Source organism: Malaclemys terrapin, chromosome 3 (genome assembly GCF_027887155.1).
Source record: "Malaclemys terrapin pileata isolate rMalTer1 chromosome 3, rMalTer1.hap1, whole genome shotgun sequence".
Classification (NCBI taxonomy): Eukaryota; Metazoa; Chordata; order Testudines; family Emydidae; genus Malaclemys; species Malaclemys terrapin.
In genome coordinates this window covers 34,053,437-34,067,544 of record NC_071507.1, presented here as the reverse complement: position 1 = coordinate 34,067,544, position 14,108 = coordinate 34,053,437, and the positions used below count along the sequence as shown (strand labels likewise).

General features: G+C 42.2%; 1 long non-coding RNA gene across 1 annotated transcript; it reads left to right on the top strand.

Moving 5' to 3' along the window:
• Positions 1–10,084: 10,084 nt before the first annotated feature.
• On the top strand, positions 10,085–12,862 carry LOC128834968 (uncharacterized). Its single transcript, XR_008444537.1, has 4 exons — positions 10,085–10,216; positions 11,511–11,565; positions 12,240–12,349; positions 12,517–12,862. It is a non-coding gene; the product is annotated as an uncharacterized LOC128834968 (long non-coding RNA).
• The last annotated feature ends 1,246 nt before the right edge of the window (positions 12,863–14,108 follow it).

Genomic DNA, 14,108 nt, shown 5'->3' with positions numbered 1-14,108 from the left:
TTCCCATTGACTTACATGGAGTTTTGCCAGTGTAATGAGACAAGAATTTGGTTCAACAATTGTAAATCAGTTGAAAGTTACAAGTATAGACAGAAACAACTTTTAGCATATGGTGTTCAGCTGTCTGGAAATACAAAGATTTGGATTCTAGCAATTGAATGTTTCTATGAAATACTGTGGTTTCTGATTTGTGTGACTCCTACATATGTTTGCTTAATGACTTTTCTGAAATGAGATTAAATTGCTTGCAGGAGAAATTTGTTAAAGTAGCTTTATCCATTGCTGTACTCTACATGACCTTGGATTGAGTCAAAGAATCAGTGCCAAGTCTCAGGGGATGAGTAAATTGCAGATGGGGCCATACTTTCAGTCAGTGGAACATAGGATACAACCACAACCCCCCTCATTCAGGTTTACATTGGCATTCACATGTGCAATCAAGCAAGTGAACACAAGTGGGTAGTTAGACATCTGTCTGCGTGTGTAAACTGGACTCTTACAGATACAGGAGTGTGTGTGCGCAACTCTGCATATGCCAGGGGTTGAAAATTTGACCCATAATGCTAAGGCCAAATAGGCTTTGGGGAAAATGTTGACTGGTTTCATGGAATGGATCTCCAAATCATACTGAGTTAAGTAATAGCTGTTGGCAGTCCTTTTTAATATTTCGCCCCAACTGCTAACTACCATCAGACCTTTATCTAAATCATCTTACTAGTAATATACAATGATCAGTAGGTCAAAGAAGGTATCTAAACAAAATTATTTCTGTGTCTGCTTTTAGGAACTTTGTAAAAGTATAGTCTTATAAAGATACATTTCACTAATTCTGTTTATTGAATCAGATACTTATTGAGAATAATTCAGTTCTAATATTTGAATTTTTGCACTCTTGTATCCTAAAAATAATTAAATTAATAAAATACTTGCTTCTAAGATGACATGGCTTGTGCCACATCTGAGTCCAGAAATTTGAGGGACAAACTTATAAACCTTTTACATTAGTGGTTTTTTAAAGGAAATGTTCAGAGACAGACTATAATGGCATTCACTATAATGGCATTAACAGGTGCCATTATATTTACTATTCTGTTCTGCATTTCCATGAGTTACATTTTGTCTTCCCTTATGTTCCAGGTGTCTCAGGCATTTAAAGGAGAGAGCTGTATCAATGCTTATGTCTCACAAAATAAATGTTATGCTCTTCATGCAACTACATGCATCTGGGGACAGCTTCAGCTATAAAAGGCTACATAACTGTCAGTTATAAACAAATAGTCCAATAATGCAGGCACTTTTCTACCAGGCATGGTACTTACTACTGTGAATAGCCCTATTGAAGTCAATGGGATTACCCAGAGTAATAAGCGGTAGAGCTCCCATTGACTGCAATGGGCATTCCATGCATAGGGCTTGCAGAATCCGGCTATAAAATGTTCAGCATTGTACACTAGCCTAAAATAACACCAATAATTAAACTGCAGTGTTTCAGGTAAAATTCAAGTTCCCAGTGGAACACTCTGCTTTTTCTCCATATGAAGCAGAATTATTGCTGGCCTGACAAATGTGAGCAGGGATCATTTTCTGAAAACTGTGCTGTAAGTACAAGTAGCTCCAGGTATCTAATGTACAGTTTGGTTCCTCCATCAATAGATCCCTGTGCGGATACAAAACTTGTATCCACATCCGATCCATGATCCACAAAAGTTGTCTGAGGATATCTCCGTATCCATGGATGCAGATATCCACAGGTATCTGTGGATTTGCAGGGCTCTACTAACAGCTTCACAAGTCATCGCACAGCAGTGATGCCAAGTTCCCGTCCCTCAATCACCCACCTCCCACTTCTCCCCCAAGACCTTCTGCCCCACCGCTGCTCCGCCATACCCAGGAGGCTACGATCCTGGGCCCTTGTATGCAGTTCGGCCCTCCCAGTGGGAGGGCTCAGACACCCCTATGCAGCTGCAATGGCCCTGACTCACGCAGGCCCGGCGGGATAGACAGCGGCGACAACTACTCTCTTCATAGCACCCACCCTTGCCACCCACTAGTTTAAAGTACAACCACACCTCTTTCAAAATAGGGCTCGGCTCACTCCCTTCTGGGAATTGTAGTTTACCTCCTCCGTCCAAGCAAGCTGGGATCTGCAACTCCTAGCATGCCCAGGGGCTATTACCACATATTGCAGCCCACTGCCGCGTGATTCAGAGAGCCGAGCTGGAGCCTGAGGGCTGGTTGACAGCCGCTCTATTTGGGTGACTGTGTGCTGCAGAGCCCTGCATGAATACAAAATTTGTATCCGCATCCAAGCTGCGATCTGCAAAAATGGTCCACAGATATAAAGCGGATATCCGCAGATTTGCAGGGCTCTATTAATTAGAACAGGGAATAATGATACTTAGCTTCTTTTAAAGCATTTTGAGATCTACAAATGAAAAGTGCTATATAAATGTTAAGTATTGTTCCTCCATCTTGAATCCTAGGAGATGGGGAGGCAGACATCTTCAATTTACAGGGACAATACTCCAAAGATACAAAACTAGCCACATATCTTGCTAGCATCAACCAGGTTTCAATATGGTGGCACCTAACTCATTTCTATCCCTAGCATGGCCTTAACAGCTACGCAGATATGTTGCAATTGAAATGAAAATAGTACAGAATGAAGAAATTCATGGCACAGCAAAGTAAGCCCACATAAGTCAGCTACCATGATGCAACACAACAGGACATTCAAACACGAGAGGCACAAATTAAGAGCTCATGAAAAATACAGTTTTACTAGAAATGGCCATGATCAGTCAGTGGTGGCACAAATCCCATCTGAGAGGATGATTTTTAAACTGTTTTTCAGTGTCCCTGAAATAGTATAGTGCTTCAGGCCATTCTGATAACATTTCCAGCTTGCCCTGCTTTAACAATCTACCTATAAAAACTCAATGTGTCAGATGATTTGGGTTTTTATTTCAAGTGCTTTGGAGAACATTCATAGTTGTAGGTGCATAATAAGTTTTTATTATTGCTGTTTCTAAAAAGTTAAAAACCTAGAAAAAAAGTGTTTTTACCCAAGGGGGAGGTAAAGTTTGTATTAGGGTGTCTGTGATGATAATTAATGAGCTCCACAACCAGCATCGAGAAAGAGATCCTGAATGAGATTTTCAAAAGTGACTAGTGATTTTGGATACCTTTGTGTTTGGGGCTCAGCTTGACACACCTTAAACAGGGACCTGACTTTCAGAAAATGTTGAGTACCAGGACTTTCTACAACAGCCTCTTCTCCCCGGATCTGACTGATGCTGATGCCTGCGGAGTGCTCTGGGACAGACTCCCAATGGTCAGTGCAGGCGACAGGGACCGGCTGGAGCTACCTTTCACTCTGGCCAAGCTCTCAGAAGCCCTCCATCTCATGCCCACTAATAAATCTCTGGGCATGGATGGGCTGACTTTGGAGTTCTACCATGCCTTCTGGGATGTCCTTGGCCTGGACCTTGTTGCCTGGCCAAGTTCTTAAGGAGTGGTGTGCTCCACGTCGTGCAGGCGAGCCGTGCTCACCTTGATACCGAAGAAGGGGGACCTCTGCAACCTTAGGAATTGGCGTCCCGTCTCGCTCCTCAGCATGGACTACAACTTTGCATCTCGCTGCGACTGGGGTCTGTGCTGGCAGACTTGGTCCACCCTGACCAGACCTATACCATCCTGGGCTGTACCATCTTCGATAACCTTTATTTGGTCCAGGACCTCCTCAAGCTTTGGTATAGGGATGGTCTATCATTCGCCCTCCAGTCCCTGGACCAGGAGACACCTGTTGTCCACCCTGTCAAATATCTCCTGGGTACTTTGAGGGAGTTTGGCTTTGGGCCCCAGTTTGTGGGCTTTCTCCAGATGCTGTACACCTCCATGGAGTGTTTGGTCAGCTCAACTGGACCCTGACCGGACCTGTCAGCTTTGGGCGAGGGGTATGTCGGGTGTCCAACATACTGCACACTGTCTGGCCTGCTGCACGCTCTAGCCATCGAGTTCTCCCTCCATCTCCTTCATAGGAGGTTGACAGGGTTGGTGCTCTGTGAGTCGGAGTTCGGGGTGGTCTTGTCAGTGTATGCTGATGATTGGGTCCTGGACTAGGAGGAGCACGGCAATCTGGTGCAGGTGGAGGCTTACCAGGCAATTTACTCAACTGCCTTCTCTGCCCAGGTCAACTGGATCAAGAGCCCTGGCCTGATGGTCAGGAACAGGTGGCAAGTGAGCTCCCTGCCACCTGCGCTTCAAGCCATTCCATGGAGTCCCAGTCCGCTGCTCTATCTCAGCATATGCCTTTGTGTTGGATCTACATCTCCTCTGCTTGCCTTTAGCCAGTTAACCCAGTCTTGTCTTCTCTTAGCTGGAAGGACTGTGGTCAGATCATTAGCTGACATGTGGTGGCTGTGCACAAGGTTCATTCAATCTAGTTAGCATTTCAAAAGTTTCCTTCTGTGCTAACTGGCATACAACTGCTCTCTGCCCCTAAAGTTTTTCTGTTTGGAAAGCTGCTATCTGTTCCTTTGACTAGTTCCTATCTGATTCAGTGAGTGAAAAGTGAGTGTGAAATGGTGCCAGATCTGAATTGTAACATTTTACCCTCACTCTGCATTGGTGTTCATGAATATGCAAGGTGTAGGGCAATGGTTAATCAGGGCCTCAGTGGGCTTCTGATTATGGCAGCTACAAATCCGATTACCTGTAAATAGCAACTAACAACTTTACCCTGCACACTGGATATCTCTGGGCTTGGAACACAGTTCTTAATTTGTGCCAGGGCTGAGCCCCGGCACCTCTGGGCTTGGCAGTTCATAGCCCCGGCACCTCTGGGTTTGCCATGTCTGTCATGAAAGTTAAAAACAAATTGCTTGAGTCCCAGCACCTCTTTCATTACACGTTAAGCACTGTTGGATCATTATAGTAATGGAGAAACTGAGCACTTTTTGGAATGAAAAATATGCAGAACATATCATGGTCTGGACTCAAGCACACTGAAAGAGAAGGATCAACTTGCCCCAAATCTCCATATGTTCCCTCACATTAATTAAAAATGTAATCAGTCCTTCTCTATTACAAACTTAAGTAGATTTCTCTTCTATAGTCCAGTCCAGTCAATCGTGGGTTAATGTATTTTGTCTGGTTGAGGGTTTTATGCATTTTAATTGTATTTTATTTGTTCTATATTTTGTGCATTGATTAAAACTGCAATGCTATTATTTCCCCAGAAATAGTAACAATGCATGTAGTGGTAACTGTTTGATTTATAAATAAAGATGTTTATTTCTTTTCTTATCTTAATAAAAAAATTAAAATGAAAAGCCTTGAAAAATGTTAATGCAAATATACAAAAAACATGCATGAGATCATATTATTATTAAGATCTTTGAAAAATGAATGTGAACTAGTTGGGATAAAAAAAAACTGTTCTGTGGATTGAAAACTGGTTTAAAGGCCATACACATTGATTGTAGTGTACTCACACTATGGATGAATTTGGCTGTTGCTCTGTAAATAGAATGGTGAATGACTAAGGAAGAGAGTGAGTTCCTGCAATATCTGGCAGCAAGGCAAAATGACAACAGCATAGCAGAAGGGACTATTGGCCTCCAGACTCTTTACAGAGATACTACAGTGAATGATGCCCTTGCACAGGTGAGAATGACACAAGGGGCAAGGCAATGGAGAATCACACCCTCCATATCTTGCCATAAAATTAGGCACTAACATTTTGAAGTTGTACAAAATAAGACCCTAATTCTGCAAACAATTAGCCAAGTGAATAACTTTATTCATGGGGAACAATGCCATTCAACTCCACAATACTACTCACATGGGTAAAGTTACTCACATGCATAAATGTTTGCAGGATCATTGCCTGAAGGAGCAACCTCCAGAGAGACCAACAAAGTGAGTGTCAGTTATTAAATTTGTTATACAAATACGTGAACCTGTGTCTCCATAACTGAAAAGCAGAAAGAACTCAGAGTGATACATATATAGTAAAACACAGGAGGGTGAATAGGGGAACTTAAGAACACCTTTATGAACTAATTAAAATGCCCAGAGCTTAGAAGTGATAGTGAAGTATATTTCAGGCAAATTTCTGAATGTTCCTTTCTACATTTTCTCTTTCTCCCTGTAGAAAGGAACATGCAAAACCATAAATTAGCTATTCAGCTCTAAATGAGCTACAGTATTTACAACATAGGGATTGAAACAGAGTTGAAATTCCTTTTCCATACTTCTGGTAGAGAGAAACCAAAAAAATAAATAAATAAATAAAATCTGTGGCTAGTATAGTTAAGGACAATAAGAAGGAGTTTTTAAAGTATATTAGCAACCAAAGGAATTCTAACAGGTATTGATCCATTACTAGAGAGAAATGATGGGATTATTAAAAATGCAAAAGTGTGCAATTGCTATTTCTCTTCTATATTTGCAATAAACAGATGATGTAGTCATCATATGATGATGATAACACTCTTCCTGTGCCATTAGCATTTCAGGAAGCTGTTAAACAGCAGTTACTAAAGTATAAATCAGCAGGTCCAGATAACAGGTGCATCCGCAAGTTCTCCAAGAGCTGACTGGTGAGCTTGCTGAACCATTAATGTTGATTTTCAATAAGCCTTAGAAGACTGGGAAGTTCCAGAAGACTAGAAGAAAGCTAATTCCCAGGGGATGTTTGTGGCACTCTGTACCTTAGAGTAGCACCCTTGCATCCCTATATTCGCCATGGTGATATGATGATGACCTGTTTTGTACAAAGTATGCTTTATGAGGTATCATTTTAAAAGTCTTGATCCATTGAACATTATGTAACCCTTCTGCCAGGTGGAGCCAGCAGCAACCAGGACCGTCTTCAATATCTAGGGGTTCCTTTCCATTGATGCAACACAGAACCAGCTCGAGCCCCACCCAGTAACCTGGCAAAATTACACACCACCCCTGGGTGCCTCTAAGAGGCAATACTTCCCCAGTCGCAAGCACAGAGTCTGAGTGTAGAAAATAAACTTTTAGTAAAGGGAGGGAAGTAACTCAGTGTTAATTTGGGAAAACAACACAAACAAGGTTCATAAACATAAACCATGAACAAAAGACCCACCCCCCAAGTAAGCTGAGCAGTGTTCTTTTCCCCCCAGATTCTTAAGTCCGGCAACCCAAAAGTCCCTTTAATGTGCTAATTCCTTCTCTGCACCACACTCACATTTGCTGTCCTTGGTCAGTGCAGACCCAGAGTTCAGAGGTGCATCTGCAGAGTTCACCTCCCACCCTGGGTGGAGGGGGGGTAAAGAGGCACCTTACGCACTCCGCTGCTTGGTCAGTCGCTCACCACCCCTCTCTGCCAGCTGCCCTGCTAGACAATTACCGTGCCTGTCTGTGGGGCTCTGCTCTGGCCCTCTCCACCAGCTGCCAGCCACTGCTCCTCGCCGCCAGCTGCCCTGCCAGCCACTGCTCCTCATCGCCAACTGCCCTGCTGGCCACACCCCACACCCCCAGCCACTGCTCCTCACTACCTCAGCCACTCATTCACCAGCCGATTCTCAGTCACCTTCTGCTGCCACGTGCCTCTCTGCTGTGACTTCTGCACCTCAGTCTTAGTAATTTTCAACTCTTCGCAGGCTGGGCAGAAACACTGCCCCCTCTCAAAGTGATTTCAGCTCTCAGTGATGTTTAGCTCTTAGCAGGCTTGGCAACAACACAGCTCTGATTTCAGTTCTGATTTTGTTATTTTAAATGCTCAGAGGCGCCTAATGAAGTCTATTTAGCTCTTTCTTTGAACAGTATGGGGGGAGGGAGAACAAGTTAAACTAGTCTGAGGAAGACCCTTGGGGAAGGTCTACACCTCCTGACACCACCCCTCTTATTTTCACAGGGCTCTGACATTTGAGACCCTGGCTTAACGAGGTCCTTTCAGCTGAGGTGCCCCCCTCATTTGGGACAGGTTAAGCACAGTTCTGTTCCTCTTTATTCAAACAATAATGACATTGGTAACAGCATTTCACCACCCCTGCATTCAGTACTAAAGTGATTTGTAACCCACCATCAGCCAAAGTTGATTACTTTGAGCAAAACACCATTCCATCTACTGGATAGCTAAGCAGAGCAGGCGCAAACTCTATTTATGTGAACACACCTAAAGTCTCTCCCACTCCCAGATAGCTGTCAGGGAAGAATTCATTCAGACCCTGCTTACACTAATATGCTGTTGGAATGTATGTGCTATCACTGTATGTGAAATTAGGAAGTTTTGCTATGTGTGTGTTACTGAGGGAGGTGTTGACTGGACAATGAATTTACACTGGTCAGGTTTCTCACCAGGACAAGATACTACAGTTCTGGGGTGCAAGGCAAAGGAATTGCCTGGAGCCTCTCTATTGTTGGTTCATGAGTGCTGGGAGAAGCATTCATGTAACTCAGTGGGGTGTGTCCTTGCCTGTGGATGTCTGTGTAAGTGCAGTACCTGCCAGATGTTTGTAGTTTGCCACCAGCATCCCTCTCCCCTGTGAGAGGGAGCCAAGGTTGATGGGACAGAGGGCTCAGCAGTCCCACCATCCAGGTTGCACCAGTGGTGCAGCCAGCAGGGTGAAATGTACAGCTTGTTGTTCTGAGTGAGATTTGCACTTCATACACTGGTGTAGAGATTTTAAGTGTGGTGGCTGAGACCAGTCAAAGAGAAGGTTACCAGTTTGTCATTTTCTGGTTGCTTATTTCAGGAAAAGGAAGGAGGGAAGAAGAGCAGAAAGATGAGTGAGAGTGATGCAGTAGCAAAGTTGGAACTGTACATACTGCAGGTGGCAGAAAAGGAGAGAGAACATCAGAAAATCTTAGAGCTAAACCATCTAGAGATAAAAGTGAAAGTGAGAAGCTGAAACCCAGAAGTTAGCACATCAAAGGGCTCTGGAACTGAAAACTCAGGAAGCTGATGAAAGAGGGAGACAGAGTGAAAACCTCAATTGGAATTGCTAGAAAAGCAGTACTAGAATCCTGCCACACCTCTGATTCCCACCTCTCCATAAATCCACAAATTAACAATTAAAGTATGAAGGGACTGCCATCAAACATTGGTCCCACCCCTTGACCCTCTCACAGCCCACCCATCTGTCAGGTTGGCCCTCCCCAGCTGTCATCATAGTTCACCCTGGAAAATTTTGTACAAGGGGTGTCCTTGATAAATGCTGTGCAAAGCACTCGAGCCCCTGACAGTGTTTTAAAGAAAGTGACCAAACTGGAGGATACCTGCTTAGCACATTATATTGTCCATCTGGTCTGCACAAAAAGTTATAGAACCTTGCTTAGGAAAAAGACTATTTGTAAGAAATTTAAAAGGATTAAATTAGAGAAATGAGCGGGGGGGGGGGACAATCATGTGATATAAAAGTTGGTAGCTGTAAATAAAAATATCTATTGAAAAGGGCTTTGTGATTATCTGTGTTTCTGTTAGAAGGTCTGTGTGGCCCTTAAATAAGATAAAAGTTTTGATGAAGCATCTTGGTTTGTTTTCAAGGGGCTGTATGTCTTTTAAACAAAAATAGTTTGTGAGAATCCAGCTCTTGTGTCTTTGTGTAAGGAGACCTAGGCTATGTCTACACTTGCCATTTAAAGTGCAAAATGTCCCTTTTTTGCGCTAAAACCGTGGGAGCGTCTACACCTGTTAATGACTTTTTGCAGTGAAACTCAGAAGTTTCACCACAAAAAGAAAACCACCTTCACGAGAGAGACACAGTTCTTTCTGCTGTTCTTTTTGCACTGTTGTGAAAGTGAAGACACATTCTACCGGTGTAAACACCTTTTGGCCTCCGGAGGATATCCCACAGTTCTAAAAGTGACCACTCTGGCCAGCATCTCTGTTGTTCTGATGTCAGGTAAACGGATATCCGTCCCACCCCCTCTAAGCCTCTGGAAGTTTGAAACTCCCTTTCCCTATGCTTGTAGATATGGCAGGGAAAGCAGCCAGACAGTGGGCGGGGGAGGGGGGGGGGTTAAAAAAATGCCACGAAAGAAACAAGGAAGTAATGGGGCTGCTGGGACATGAAGCAGTGCATCATGGGGCACTGAGCAGGGGTGCCTTCCACTCACCCCCCCTTCCCACAAGACCTATCGAGAGAGCTGCACTGTGGGATAGCTGCCCTAGAGTGCTGCTCTCATTGGGGATGGAAGTGTTGCTAGTGTAAACACTCTCTGACGCCTGAGGAATTAAGTGAGTACACAAACCAGCGCTTTTCTTTTACTGGTTCCCGGTCACCGGTGAAACTTACAGCACAGAAACTCTGCAAGTGTAGACATACCCCTACTTGCAGCAGAAAGCTGAAATGTGTGTAGTCGAATCCTGAGGGGGATGGGGATAGTGGTCAAAAAAACAAAACAAAAAAGTGTTTAAAACAGGGATGTTTGAGACATGTGTTTGCATACAATAGAGCTGATGGTTTAACCACACCCCCACTGAAATAGCAGGGGTAACTATTGGCGTCAATAGAGATTGACTTAGATGTGATTATCCACCTTTGTTTCCATCTGGGTTAAAGGTATTAATGATCAGTAATTAGGTTTGATGGGCTTACACCCACAGTAAGGGAGGCAAGTATGGTGAGTGCTGATTAATATTAAATGAACTAAAACCTCAAGAGTTCGTAGACACTGTTGGACAGTTTAAAAAAAACCTCAGGAGTTTGTTGAAAACCATGGGCCAGTCTTTCTAGCAATTCACAGTCATTAAAAGTTTAAAATAATATATTTACAAAATAAACAAGAGTAACCCAAAACTGAAATGTTTCAAGGGTTCAAAACCCTCCACCATACTTTTATAAAATAAGCATTTGCTGTAAGAACCATCAAACATCTAAAAGCTCTGGGTGTTTGTAGGGTGTTTACTATGGTCGTGCTACATCCATTTTATTTCAAAACAAACCAAAACTTTAAGCATGAAAGAAACATGTTTAAAATAAAATAAATCACAAACAAACAAAATCCTTAAGACATTCATTGACAGCTGCAAGGTCCCCCAGTCAGGAGAGAGGAAAGTAGTATTAAGAATTGCTGTGTATGGTGATTTTACTGTTTAATACTATAAGAAAATGCTACAGGGCTCTTGCTTTTTCATTGAAAAAGGAAAATGTATTTTAACGAAATTTTAGCCAAAACCATCCCAGTTGTGCAGAGAATTTAATTTTCACCCCAGACCACAAAAGGGGTTTGGGGAGGGGTACCTAAATTCCTTAAGTATCTATTAATTAAGACTTGTAGTGATCAAATCAACCTGCTAATTAAAGATGTTGAAGTTTGTTTGAAACAAAGAGTTAGGATGATATAACCCCGCCCCCTCCTTTGAGGGGAGGGAGACTGCCCTCTTATAATAGAAACTATCTTGAACAAATTAGCTGCTGGACTGCAAGATGAGGTATGTTGCTTGTTTTTAACTCTGAAAATATATATTATAAAATGTTACTCTTTGTCCATTCTGTCCTTACCAATAATGATACCTGTCTTCATTGCAGTGTGATCTGTTTAGCATGGAAATAGCAACTTCAAGCTGTATTTCACCAGGGCCAGGTAAAACCCCATTTTTAATTATAGTTGTGCTGAACACTGTTTAATAAAAAACAAACAACTGGTATTAAACAGGTTGTATAGGGGTTGGATGCATTTAGGGAATAATATTAACTAAAATTTTGCTTGTTCTTTAACCCAAAGGCCCAAATACACATGGGGCTAAAACAAAATAACCATGTGAAGCATCCTTTTACTCTGTGATGGAAGGTAAATTTCTGGAATTGGTTTTTAAATGCGTGTGTTTTAAAATGGTTTAAAAAGTTGGTTTTAATGTTTAAATTGTGAGTTAGGGGCCTGTGCATGTCATAGGTGTGGATTTATTGAAAAGTATTTTGTTGCAAACTGTCAGTTTGGTGTGTTTAAAACTATGGGAGGTGGGGTCTATTCTGTGCAAAATGAATGTCAAAATGGTTTAAAAGAAGATGGTTTTAATGTTTAAATTGTTGTTGGTAAGTTAGGGGCCTGTGCCAGACATAGTGGTGGGGTGTGTGTGTCTGTGTGTGAAACACTAGTAGTAGAAATAAACCAAAACCTGTGTTTGTTGTACAGCCTGAAATGGATTTTTTTTAATCTATGACTTTTTAAATAGAAAAACCACCCTAATGAGTATTTTATTTTTAAATATTTACAAGATCATTTTCATGCATTTTGTTATAATGTTGTCTGCTCCACAGTATGGTCAAAACATGAGGGACCCTTAGACCAAAGGGTAAACAAGCTCAAAAGAAAGACAGCTGAAAAGGAAAATTCACCAGCATCAAGAGCTGACAGATGGAAGAAGCCAGTAAATATATTTTGCTTATTTGATTGGTTGTTTATGCGGTTTTGTATTTTAAAGCAAATATATAGGTGTGAGTGAGAAAGATTGGAAAGTGAAGTTTTGTGGTTTTTGTGAATTTTGTAAAATGTTCATTTGATGCTAAATTGGAACATCTCTGTTTTCCTAATCAGGCCTGGGCAACTCACCTGATGATGCTATAGTTAGAGCTACAGGGACACCTCCAGCGGAACCACCAAAGAACCAGGAATCTGCTCTGAGACCTTTAACAACGAAGAGCACAGACGTAGCATCTGAAGCTCAGATACGTCAAATCCAAGGACAAAACAAAAGACTCTGGTAAAAAGCAACAATGCAAACACAGTTCCTCAGTGGTCAACACCACACAAGGCCTTTGAGAAAAAGGAATGAAAACACACACATTTACAACCCAGAGCACATGCTTTAGGGGTTGTGAATAAAAAAAAAAAAAAGGACTGAAAGCTCCTGCGTTATGAAATATCTAAAAATTATGAACTATTTTCCCATCTCAATAAGCTAGGCACAGCTCTTCAGTATTCTAAAGAGATTTGGGAAAAATATGATGCTTTGTTCAGAAAGCTGATGGGTGTTGTATCCTCAGGATTTCTAAAAGAAAGGTTGACTAGAAACTACATCAAAAATGAAAAAGCTCTTTTGGGTAACTTTGAAAAATAGTTCAGTTTTCCCGAGGTTGGTTCTGAGCAGGCACGACTAGTTGTGGACAGGAGCTCGGGTAAAAGGGGCATCCTCAAGGGTACGCATCAACTGAGGTGTAAACAAAAATGGGGACAGCATTTGGGGGATAAACAGGCATCTGCCAAAAAGTTAGGATGAGGGTTGTTGTGAAAATTTTTTTAAAAGGCTAAAAAGGTGATGAGGAGAAAAACAAAACAAGATGCCCCCTAGCGGAGGCTCTCAAACTGGCATTTCTGAGAATGGGGAGGTGGAATCTGACTCTGGGTTCCTGCGAGGCAATAGTGATTCTCATATAGACTCTGATTTAGAAAATTGCCCAGAAGAGTCTCTTGATGGGTCCCCATCAGCTCCTGATAATCCTTCTGGTGGCCCCTTGGAGGCTGACTCTCAAATAGCATCTGATGTAGAAAACGCACCTGATGGTTCTATAGAGGAACTCCCAAATAACCCTGAAAATGCAGATGAGGACCCGCAAACAGACGTGTATATGGAGCAAGTGAGAAGTTGGCAAAGGGAATTACCTTGATTTAGGGGGTTAGGTGTATTTTGAGGAATTTAGTTTTGTCAATCTTGAGCGAATAAATTCAGCTTGGCAGGTCGTTGAAGCCATACACAAGGGAATACAGCTAGTTCTTGATGGCATTAACAGTGGGCTATTACATTCACTTATGTTTAGAGAGTCATAATTTAACCAATCCTTTGTTTTCGGTAAGAAAAACTAGGGATGACCTGTCTGCTGCAGATTTTTTAAATCAAGCCTCTAAGCTGTTACAGAGTAATAGAGAAATGCATGTTGTTGGGATGTTACATCTCACTGATGATCAGTTGACAAGAGCAAACGGGACAAATGCCAAGTTTCGCCAAAAAAGTCAGGACGGCCAGGACAGGACCTAAAAAAGGGACTGTCCTGGCTGAAACGGGATGTATGGTTACCCTCAGCTGAAGTGTCCTAGCTGTAGATTGTATTGTTGAGCCAAAGAATGAAGGCACGTAGACTGTGCATTGAAAAAAAACTCGAATGCCTGTCTAAAATTGTAATGTAATAAGT